This window comes from Saimiri boliviensis, chromosome 1, assembly GCF_048565385.1.
Source record: "Saimiri boliviensis isolate mSaiBol1 chromosome 1, mSaiBol1.pri, whole genome shotgun sequence".
NCBI lineage: Eukaryota > Metazoa > Chordata > Mammalia > Primates > Cebidae > Saimiri > Saimiri boliviensis.
The window spans coordinates 104,085,298-104,097,673 of NC_133449.1; the positions used below are offsets into that span (position 1 = coordinate 104,085,298).

Genomic DNA, 12,376 nt, shown 5'->3' on the forward strand with positions numbered 1-12,376 from the left:
ATCACCTGAGGTCAGGAGTTCGAGCCCAGCCTGACCAATATGGCTAAACACCATCTAAAAAAAAAAAAAAAGCCGGGTTCGAAGTGGCTCACACCTAGCACTTTGGGAGGCTGAGGTGGGTGGATTGCCTGAGCTCAGGAATTCAAGACCAGCCTGGGCAACACAGTGAAACACCATCTCTATTAAATTACAAAAAATTAGCTGGGCGTGGTGGCATATGCCTATAGTCCCAGCTACTTGGGAGGCTGAGGCTAGAGAATTGCTAGAACCTGTGAGGCGAAGGTTGCAGTGAGCCAAGATTGCCCCACTGCACTCCAGCCTGGGCGGCAGAGCAAGACTCGGCCTCTAAAAAAAAAAAAAAAAAAAAAAATGGAGTCTCTTTGTGTTGTCCAGGCTGATCTTGAACTTCTGGGCTCAAGTGATCCATCTGCTTCAGCCTCCCTAATAAATAAAAATTTAAAAAAGAAACACAGACTCTGGTTGGACACAGTGGCTCATGCCTGTAATCTCAATACTTTGGGAGGCCAAGGTGGGAGGATTGCTTGAAGCCAGGCACTTGAGACGACCTTGGGCAACTAATGAGATCCCGTCTCTACAAAAATTAAAATAATTAGCTGGGCATGGTGGCATACACCTGTAGTCCTAGCCACTTGGGGGGCTGAGGCGTGAAGATTGCTTAAAGCCAGGAGTTGAAGGCAGCAGTAAGCTATGATCACACCACTGCATTTCAGCAGCCTGGTGACTGGGTGACACAACAAGACCTTATCTCAAAAAAGAAAAAAGAAAAAGAAATGTAGAGCCCAGTCCAGTGAGTGTTTCCGTGTGTGTGTGTGTGTGTGTGTGTGTGTGTGTGTGTGTGTGTGTGTTTGAGAGAGTGTTAGGAGAGGAAGGAAATGACTAAGAAGATGCTGTTCCATCTATCAATTCACCCATCCATCCATTCATTTATTCAACAAGTATTGGCCAGGTGCGGTGGCTCATGCCTGTAATCCAAGCACTTCAGAGGCCAAGGCGGGCGGATCACCTGAGGTCGGGAGTTCAAGACCAGCCTAACCAACATGGTGAAACCCCGTCTTTAAAAAACAAACAAACAAACAAAAAAAAAACAAGTATTTATTGGGCACCTCTTTTTTTTTTTTTTTTTTTTTTGATACAGATTGTTGCTCTGTCGCTCAGGCTGGAGTGCAGTGGCTAGATCTCTGCAACATCCGCCTCCCATGTTCAAGCAATTCTCCTGCCTCAGCCTCCCGAGTATCTAGGACTATAGGCTCATGCTACTATACCTGGGTAATTTTTGTATTTTTAGTAAAGATGGGGTTTCACTATGTTGGCCAGGCTGGTCTTGAATGCCAGACCTCAGGTGATCCACCCACCTTGGCCTCCCAGAGTACTAGGATTACAGGTGTGAGCCAATACACTCTGCCTACAAGACTGACCAATTTGAGGGCCACAGAAAGGTCAGTGTGGCCAGGGAGGAAAGATATAGGAGACTGAAAGATGTGGTTGCTGGGAGGCCAAGGAGAGAGGATCCCTTGAGCCTAGGAGTTTGAGCCCACCTTGGCAACATAGGGAGATGCCCTTTCTACAAAAAATTAAAAAATTAACTGGGTGTGGTGGTGCATGGCTGTGGTCCCCAACTACTCAGGAAGCTGTCTTAGGTAAAAGGATTGCTTGAGCTCAGGAGGTGCAGGCTGCAATGAACCATTATCCTGCCACTGCACTCCAGCCTGGGTAACAAGTGAGACTCTGTCAGAAAAAAAAAAAGAGAAAGAAAAGGGAGGGGAGGGGTGAAGAGAGGAGGGATGGAGAGGAGTGCAGTGGGGGAGGGGTGAAGAGGGGAGTTGGGGAGGGGAGGGGCAAGCAAGTAAGCATGGGCCAGACCATATCAGGCCTTGCCAGTCATGGTAAGGACGGTGGATCTTGTTTTAAGTGTAATGGGAAGTCATGGAGGAATCTGAGTAAGGTAGGGAAGTAATCTGATGTAGATGCTTAAAAGATCCCTCTGACTGCTGTGTGCCGTGGTAGTGAGGTGCTGGCTGTTACCAGGGGACTGTCTCTCTCTGCAGTTGGGACAGCTGGTGCTGGGGAGTGGGAGTGGAGGAACAGTCAGCAGAGAAGAAACACCATGATGTCTGTCGCAAGCCCGCCTGTATTAGTGGCCCAGAAAAAAAATTGTCAGCAACTCACTTGTCCTTATGGGGCCCAGCAGCAAGACAGTTGCTCCTCCCACCGACATCTATACTTTGGAGACCAGGAAAGGTCCTGATAGGTTTTCCTAACTTGGGTTAGAGGAAGGAGGCACAAACAGATCCTGGGTTCCCAGAAAGTCCCCAGTGAGAGTCTCCATTAATGCCCCAGAGTCTCTCATCTGTGGTGTGATTGAAGCAGATTTGTGGTTCCTAGATGGATTGGATAGGTTGGCAATTCCAAACCTGAAACCAATAGACTCATCTGGGTTCCTTAAAAAAGAGTGATCCTCAACAGCCACAACAGTCTAAAGTTTTGGGTGGGGCCCTGGAAATCCACAGAATTAAAAGCTTCCCCTCAGCTGGGCATGGTGGTTTATGCCTGTAATCCCAACACTTTGGGAGGCCAAGGTGGGAGGATTGCTTGAGTCCCAGAGTTCGAGACCAACCTGGGCAACACAGCATCACTCCATCTCTACAAAAAATATTACAAATAATTATAAAAAAATTTTTAAATAAATAAATAAAAGCTTGCCTTAACTGTCAGTTTCTAGAAAACACAGGGACATGGGAACATGTTAAATGACACCATAAGATGCAATCAGAAAACTCTAAAACATGAAAAACTCTAACAGACAAGGACATGATTTTTTCAACAAAGAAATTGCAAGGAAGAAGAAAGAGGGAAGAAGAACCTGCAGATTGAGCCATAACAACCATTTACAATGTGGGCTGTCTTAGCTCCAATTACAGTTCTTTTTGTTTGTTTTTGTTTTTGTTTTTGAGAGATGGGGTTTCACCATGTTGGCCAGGCTGGTCTTGAACTCCTGACCTCGTGATCCACCTGCCTCGGCCTCCCAAAGTGCTGGGATTACAGGCATGTGCCACCGCGCCCGGCCCCCAATTACCGTTCAAACCAATGAATTATTTAAAAATTGGACAATCGGGCCAGGTGCAGTGGCTCCCAGCACTTTGGGAGGCCAACACAGGCGGATCAGGAGGTCAAGAGTTCAAGACCAGACTGGCCAACATAGTAAAACACCACCTCTACTAAAAAAAATTTAAAAATTAGCTGGGTACGATGGCTCATACCTATAATCTCAGCTACTTGAGAGGCTGAGATAGGAGAATTACTTGAACTGAGACCCGGGAGTTGGAGGTTGCAGTGAGCTGAGATCATGCCTCTGCACTCCAGCCTGGGCTGCAGATGGAGACTCCATCTCTAAATAAATAAATAAATAAATAATTGGACAATCAGAGAAATTTGAACATGATAGATAATTTACGACACTAAATAAGTGGGCTGGATGCAGTGGCTCATGCCTGTAATCCCAGCACTTTGGAAGGCAAAGGTGGGCGGATGACATGAGGTCAGTAGTTTGAGACCAGCCTGGCCAACATGGTGAACCCCCATTTCTACTAAAAATACAAAAAAAATTAGCCAGGTGTAGTAATGCGTGCCTGTAATCCCAGCTACTTGGGAGGCTGAGGCAGTAGAATCACTTGAACCTGGGAGGCGGAGGTTGCAGTGAGCTGAGACCACGCCATTGCACTCCAACCTGGGCAACAAGAACAAAACTCCATCTCAAAAAAAAGAAAAAAAAAAAAAAAGAAGTGGCTGGGTGTGGTGGCTTATGCCTGTAATCCCAAGACTTTAAGAGGCCAAATCGGGTCTGGGCTCCGTGGTTTACGTCCATAATCCCAGTGCTTTGGGAGGCCAAGGCAGGCAGATTATGAGGTCAAGAGATGGAGACCATCCTAGCCAACATGGTGAAACTCCCATCTCTACTAAAAATACCAAAAATAGGCGTGGTGGTGCACACCTGCAGTCCCCGCTACTCGGGAGGCTGAGCAGGAGAATCACTTAAACCCAGGAGGTGGAGGCCACAGTGAGCCAAGATCTTGCCACTGCACTCCAGCCTGGTGACAGAACAAGACTCCGTCTCAAAAAAAAAAAGAGGCCAAAGCAGAAGGATTGCTTTAACCCAGGAGTTCAAGACCAGCCTAGGGAACAAAACAAGACCCTGTCTCTACAAGTTTTTTTTTTTTTTTTTTTTTTTTGAGACGGAGTTTCGCTCTTGTTACCCAGGCTGGAGTGCAATGGCATGATCCCGGCTCACCGCAACCTCCGCCTCCTGGGTTCAAGCAATTCTCCTGCCTCAGCCTCCTGAGTGGCTGGGATTACAGGCACGTGCCACCATGCCCAGCTAATTTTTTGTATTTTTAGTAGAGATGGGGTTTCACCATGTTGACCAGGATGGTCTCGATCTCTTGACCTCGTGATCCACCCGCCTCGGCCTCCCAAAGTGCTGGGATTACAGGCTTGAGCCACCGCGCCCGGCTCTACAAGTTTTAAAAGAAAAGTACTGTTAACTTTTATAAGGGCCATAATGTCATGATAATTGTTATTTATTTATTTATTTTCAGAGACAGGGTTTCATTATGTTGCCGAGGCTGGCCTCAAACTCCTCTCCTAAAGCAATCCTCCCATTCCAGCCTCCCAGGTAGGTAGGACTACAGGAATAGCCCATCACACCTGGTTGTAGTCCTCTTTTAAAAAGAGCCCTTGGGCCGGGCGTGGTGGCTCACACCTGTAATCCCAGCACTTTGGGAGGCGGAGGCGGGTGGATCACAAGGTCAAGAGATCGAGACCATCCTGGTCAACATGTGAAACCCCCGTCTCTACTAAAAATACAAAAAATTAGCTGGGCATGGTGGCACGTGCCTGTAATCCCAGCTACTCAGGAGGCTGAGGCAGGAAAATTGCCTGAACCCAGGAGTCAGAGGTTGCAGTGAGCTGAGATCACGCCATTGCACTCCAGCCTGGGTAACAAGAGCGAAACTCCGTCCCCTTAAAAAAAAAAAAAAAAAAAAAGAGCCCTTGCCCGGTGAGGTGGCTCACATAATCCCAGCACTTTGGGATGCCAAAGTGGGTGGATCACCTGAGGTTCCAGAGCAGCCTGACCAACATGGTGAAACCCTCCAACTCTAAAATTTTTTTTTAAAAAAGAGCCCTGCCAGGCGCGGTCGCTCACACCTGTAATCCTAGCACTTTGGGAGGCTGAGGCAGGCGGATCACCTGAGGTCGGGAGTTCTAGAGCAGCCTGACCAACATGGTGAAACTCTGTCCCTTTAAAAAAAAAAAAAAAAAAAGATCTGGAGAAAAAAGAAAAAAAAAGAGATCTTACTATTTATTTATTTATTTATTTAGTGACAGAGTCTCTCTCTGCGGCCCAGGCTGAAGTGCAGTGGCACAATCTCAGCTCACTGCAGTCTCTTCCTCCCAGGTTCAAGCAGTTCTCCTGTCTCAGACTCCCAAGTAGCTAGGATTATTTATAGCTGCCCACGATGACGCCCAGCTAACTTTTGTATTTTTAGGAGAGGTGGGTTTTCGCCATGTTGGCCAAGCTGGTCTCGAACTGCTGACCTCAGGTGATCCACACACCTCGGCCTCCCAAAGTGCTAGGATTACAGGCATGAGCCACATGCCCAGCCTAAAAAGAGCCCTTACCTTTTAGAGATCCACACTTAAATATGGATGAAATAGATGTTTGTGATTTGCTTTAAAATAATCTGTAGAGAGGGGTGAGTGAGAGTATAAATGAAATAATATGGGGCATCAGTTGATAATTGTTGAAACTGGGTGATGGCTACATGGGAGTTAACACGCTCTTCTCTCTCCTTTCTGATATATTTGCAATTTTCCCTAATAAAAATTTTTTTGGGCTGGGCACAGTTGCTCATGCCTGTAATCCCAACACTGTGGGAGGCTAAGGTGGGAGGATCAGTTGATATCAGGAGTTTGAGACCAGCCTGGACAACATGGTGAAATCCCATATCTACCAAAAACAAAACAAAACAAACATAAAAATTAGCTGGGTATAGTGGCCCCAGCCTGTAGTCCCTGCTACTCTGGAGGCTAAGGTGGGAAGATCACCTGAGCCCCGAAATTTGAGGCTGCAATGAGCCAGGTCGGCACCACTGCACTCCAGCCTGGGTCACAGAGTAAGATCTTGTTTCAAAAAAAAAAAAGTTTTGTGTTGTTTTTAACTAAGCTTCTCAGGTTTAACCAGATTTGATGTCAGGGAGATCTCACTTGTTCAGCTTCACTGGCGGCAGGCTTTCTGCATAAAAACAGGAAGCTTAGAGAGCTCCAGGGCAGGGTGTGCTGTGACTTCACTGTGTTTTTGCAGAAACAGGTCTGATAAGCATCGGATGACCAGAGTGAGGTTGAGCAAAAGGGACAGCAAGTCTGAATTTGAGGTTAAATGTGAAATGACACACACGCTGTCTAGTAGACATTTGGTCAGCACTGGTTCCTGGATCCTGGGGCCCGTACAGAGCCCACCTTCCATCCCCATGCACTTATGCCAGCACATGTGATGCTGGAGACTTATCCAGCCACCTCACTGCACACCCCAGCAAATGGCCAGCACCAGTGGGTGATCAGGAAAGGATGCCCAGAAAAACTGATAGATGTAAGGAATTTGGGGCTGGGCACAGTGGCTCACACCTGAATCCTAGCACTTTGGGAGGCCAAGGTAGGTGGATCATTTGAGGTCACGAGTTTAAGACCAGCCTGGCCAACACGGAGAAACCCCCATCTCTACTAAAAATACAAAAATTAGCCAGGCATAGTGGCATGCACCTGTAATCCCAGATATTCAGGAGGCTGAGGCAGGAGAATCGCTTGAACCCAGGAGGTGGGGGTTGCAGTGAGCTGAGATTGCGCCACTCCACCCTGGGTGACAGAGCAAGACTGTGTCTCAAAAAAGAAAAAAGAAATGATGTAAGGAATTTGAGGTCTTTCCTGGTGAGAGGCAGCAGCTGGAAGTGGAGGGATTGAAGGAACCCCTCATCTGACCAGCTGCTCAATTTTCTCACCTACACAATAAGGCTGGTTCCTTAAGTACATGGCCACATGAAAAAAAAAAAAAAAAAAACAGGGTCAGGCGCAGTGCCTCATGCCTATAATCTCAGCACTTTTGGAGGCTGTTGCAGGAGGATCACTTGAGGCCCAGAGTTCAAGACCAGCCTGGCCAATGTGGCAAAACCCCGTCTCTACTAAAAATGCAAATATTACCCAGGAGTAGTGATTGGTGCCTATAGTCCCAGTTATTCCAGAGGATGAGGTACAAGAATTGCTTGAACCTGGAAGGCAGAAGTTGTAGTGAACCAAATTGCGCCACTGCACTCCAGCCTGAGAAACAGTGAGACGAGAAAGAGAGAAGGAAGGAAGGAAGGAGGGAAGGAGGGAGGGAGGGAAGGAAGGAAGGAGGAAAGGAAGGAAGGAAAGAAGGAAGGAAGGAAGGAAAAAGAAAGCAAGAAAGAGAAAAAAAGGAAAAAACAGACTTTTGGGTCAGGTGCTCTGGGAAGATGGCTGCAGTACAAGGGGCCAAAGTTAAAGTGGATGGTGATGAGCCAAAACTGCGCAAGAATAAGCTGAAGAGATGCCTGAAAGCTGAGAAGAAAGTGGCAGAGAAGGAGGCTAAGCAGTAAGAGGTCAGTGAGAAACAGTGAAGCCCAGGACACTGCCGCTGCCACCAACCACACCACTGACAATAGTGTGGGTCCTGAGGAGGAGAGCCTGGACCCAAATCAGTACTACAAGATCTACAGCCAAGCCTGGGTGCAGTGGTTCACGCCTGTAATCCTAGCACTTTGGGAGGCTGAGGTGGGAGTATCACTTGAAGTCAGGGGTTTGAGACCAGCCTGGCTAACATGGTGAAACCCTGTCTCTACTAAAAACACAAAAATTAGCTGGGCATGGTGGTACATGCCTGTAATTCCAGCTACTTGGGAGGCTGAGGCAAGAGAATTGCTTGACCCTGGGAGGTGGAGGTTGCAGTGAGCTGAGTTAAGCCACTGCACTCCAGCTTGGGCAACAGAGAGAGACTTTGTCTCAAAAAAAGAAAAAAAAAGATTTGCAGTCAAGTAGGTGAATGGGGAGGACCCATACCCCAACAAGTTTCATGTAGACATCTCACTCTCTGACTTCATCTAAGAATATAGTCACCTGCAAGCTAGGATTTCCTGACTGATACCACCTTAAAGGTAGCAGGTAGGAACCATACCAAAAAAGCTTCTGAGGGAAAGATGAACTTCTATAATTTTTGAGCAGAGGGGGTCAAGTTGCAAGTCATGGCCAATTTCAAGAATTATAAATTGGAAGAATTTATTCATATTAATAACAAACTGCATTGGGGAAATGTAATTGGAATTCAGGGGAATCCTGGGAAAAACCAAAAAGGGTGAGCTGAACTTCATTCCCTATAAGATCACACTGCTGTGCCCTTGCTTGCATATGTTACCTCATCTTCACTTTGGCCTCAAAGACAAGGAAACAAGGTATGGTCAGAGATACTTGGACTTGGTCCTGAATGGCTTTGTGATGCAGAAATTTATCATCCACTGTAAGATCATCACATGTGTAGGAAGTTTCTTAGGCCAGGTGCAGTGGCTTATGCCTGCAATCCCAGCACTTTGGGAGGCCGAGGTGGATGGATCACTTGAAGTCAGAAGTTCGAGACCAGCCTGGACAACATTGTGAAATCTCGTCTCTATTAAACATACTAAAATTGGCTGGGTATGGTGGCTCACACCTGTAATACCAGCACTTTGGGAGGTTGAGGCAGGTGGATCACCTGAGGCCAGGAGTTTGAGACCAGCCTGACCAACATAGAGAAAACCCATCTCTACAAAAAATAAAATACAATAAAAATACCATAATTAGCTGGGCATGGTGGCGGTCACCTGTAATCCCAGCTACTTGGGAAGCTGAAGTAGGAGAATTAATTGAACCCGGGAGGTGGAGATTGCAGTGAACTGAGATCACGCCACTATACTCCAGCCTGGGCAATAAGAGCAAAACTCCATCTCAAAAAAAATAAAAGTTTCGTGGATAAGCTGGGATACCTAGAGATCTAGAGACTGAAACTCCCAGGATGAACATAATCCCAGGGGGAGCTGTAACCAAGTCTTTCATCACTTATCACAAGCTGGACATGAACTACCATAAGATGCCAGTGGCCAGGTTTGTGAAATTGGATGCCAGTTCTGGAATGAAGGGATTGGTTTGACATACAATCCTGAGATCAGCACCCCTGAGTTGTACATGGCCTATGCAGACTATTGCAACCTCATGGAAATGATGGAGAAGATGGTTCCAGGGATGGTGAAACATATTACAGGTAGTTACAAGGTCACCTATCACCCAGATGTCCCAGAGGGATAAGCCTGCAATATTGACTTCACCCTACCCTTCAGGAGAATCAGCATGGTAGAAGAGCTTGAGAAAGCCCTAGGGGTGAAGCTGCTAGAAAGCAACCTCTTTGAAACTGAAGAAACTGGCAAAATTCTTGATAATATCTGTGTGCAAACACTACTGAGTGCCCTCCACCTAGGACCACAGCCAGGCTCCTTAACAAGCTTGTGGGGGAGTTCCTGGAAGTGACTTGCATCAATTCTACATTCATCTGTGATCATCCACAGATAATGAGCCCTTGACTAAAAGGCACCACTCTAAAGAGGGTCTGACCCAGCGCTTTGAGCTATTTGTCATAAAGAAAGAGATAGGTGGCCGGGCGCAGTGGCTCAAGCCTGTAATCCCAGCACTTTGGGAGGCCAAGGCGGGTGGATCACGAGGTCAAGAGATCGAGACCATCCTGGTCAACATGGTGAAACCCCGTCTCTACTAAAAATACAAAAAATTAGCTGGGCATGGTGGCGTGTGCCTGTAATCCCAGCTACTCAGGAGGCTGAGGCAGGAGAATTGCCTGAACCCAGGAGGCAGAGGTTGCAGTGAGCCGAGATCGCGCCATTGCACTCCAGCCTGGGTAACAAGAGCAAAACTCTGTCTCAAAAAAAAAAAAAGAAAAGAAAAAAGAAAGAGATAGGCAATGCTTACACTGATTTAAATGATCCTGTGCGTCAGTGGCAGCTTTTTGAAGAACAGGTCAAGGCCAAGGCCGCAGGTAATGATGAGGCCATGTTCATAGATAAAAACTTCTGTACACCCATGGAATACGGGCTGTCCCCCACAGCTGCCTGAGGCATGGGTATTGACTGAGTCACCATGTTTCTTGCAGATTCCACCAGCAAATCAGGAGGCTGAGGTAGGAGGATTGCCTGAGCCCAGGATTTTCAAGTTTCAGTGAGCAACACAATGAGACCCTGTCTCTAAAAACAAATTTTTTTTTTGAGACGGAGTTTTGCTCTTGTTGTCCAGGCTGGGGTACAATCTGGCACAATTGCACTGGCGCAATCTCAGCTTATTACAACCTCCACCTCCCAGGTTCAAGAGATTCTCCTGCTGGGCACGGTGGCGCGTGTCTGTAGTCCCAGCTACTTGGGAGGCTGAGGTAGGAGGATCGCTTGAGCCCAGGAGTTCTAGGCTGTAGTGCGCTATGCCGATCGGGTGTCTGCACTAAGTTTGGCATCAATATGGTGACCTCCCGGGAGCGGGGGACCACCAAGTTACCTAAGGAGGGGTGAACCAGCCCAGGTCGGAAGTGGAGCAGGTCAAAACTCCCGTGCTGATCAGTAATGGGATCACGCCTGTGAATAGCCACTGCACTCCAGCCTGGGGAAACATAGCCGAGACCCTGTCTCTAAAAACAAAACAAAACAAAAATTTTAAAAAAAAAAGAGAGATTCTCCTATCTCAGCCTCCCAAATAGCTGTGATTACAGGCCCCTTCCACCACGCCCAGCTAATTTTTTTGTTCTGAGATGAAGTCTTGCTCTGTCACCCAGGCTGGAGTGCACTGGCACAATCTTGGCTCACTGCAACCTATGCCTCCTAGGTTCAAGCAATTCTCCTCTCTCAGCCTCCTGAGTAGTTGGGATTACAGATGCACATCACCATGCCTGGCTTTTTTTTTTTTTTTTTTTTTTTTAAGATGAGGTTTGGCCAGGCTGGTCTTGAACTCCCGACCTCAGGTGATCCATCCGCCTTGGCCTCCAAAGTGCTTGGATTACAGGCGTGAGCCACGACACCCAGCCCAGTTTTTATATTTTTAGTAGAGATGGGGTTTCACCACGTTGGCCAGGTTGGTCTCAAACTCCTGATCTCAGGTGATCCACCCGCCTTGGCCCCCCAGAGTGCTGGGATTACAGGCGTGAGCCACCATGCTAGCCTATTTATTTATTTATTTTCAGACAGGATCTTTCTCTGTCACCCAGGCTGGAGTCCAGTGGCATGATCGCAGCTCACGGCAACCTCCGCCTCTCAGGTTCAAGTGATTTGCCTGCCTCAGCCTCCCAAGTAGCTGGGATTATGCCTGGCTAATTTTTGTGTTTTTTATAAAGACGGGGCTTCATCATGTTGCCCAGTCTTCTCTGGAACTCCTAGCTCAAGCAATTCATCCGCCTTGGACTCCCAAAGTGCTGGGATTACAGGTGTGAGCCACCATGCCAAGTCTTAAAATTTTCCTTCCTTCCTTCCTTCCTTCCTTCCTTCCTTCCTTCCTTCTTTCCTCCCTCCCTCCCTCCTCCCTTCCTCTTTTTCTCTCTTTCTTTCCTTCTTTTTTTGAGATGGAGTCTCACTCTGTCCCAGAGGCTGGAATGCAATGGAGCGACCATAGCTCACTGTGGCCTCTAATTCCTGGGCTCAAGCAATTCTCTCACCTCAGCTTCCTGAGTAGCTGGGACTACAGGCATGTGCCACCATGCCCAGCTACTTTTCTATTATTATTTTTTTGTAGAGAAGGGGTCTCACCATGTTTCCCAGGCTGGTCTTGAACTCCTGGCCTCAAGCGATCCTCATACCTTGGCCTCCCAAAGTACTAGGATTACAGGCATGAGTCACCACCTCCTTTCCCCTGAGACACTTTTAAAGGCCTTGCTGGGTCCAGCTCCTGCATCCCAGGGCCCTCCAGCCTCCTCCCCATCCTCGACTGATGGCACTAACTCAAGGACCTGAGTTAGTTGCCTGAGATTGGCAGGCAAGCCAATCTCAGGACAAAGGCTCCAAAGCCTTTGGGCTTCACACCAGAGTTACTAGAACATCTGGTTTCCATGAGAAGCCTAGTCAGAGTCAGACACTTCAAGCCCATCAGACAACCATGTATGACTTTGCTCTAGGGACCTTGTGTCCCAGATCCTCTGTATTGCATGAGCCCAGCTGCAAGAGGAACTCAGTGGTGCACATGGGACCCAAGTCATCAATCGTCTTCATTAAAAATCAACCCA

At 47.5% G+C, this 12,376-nt stretch overlaps 1 pseudogene; it reads left to right on the plus strand.

Moving 5' to 3' along the window:
- The first annotated feature begins 7,562 nt into the window (after positions 1 to 7,562).
- Positions 7,563 to 10,236, plus strand: LOC101048136 (lysine--tRNA ligase-like; annotated as a pseudogene).
- The last annotated feature ends 2,140 nt before the right edge of the window (positions 10,237 to 12,376 follow it).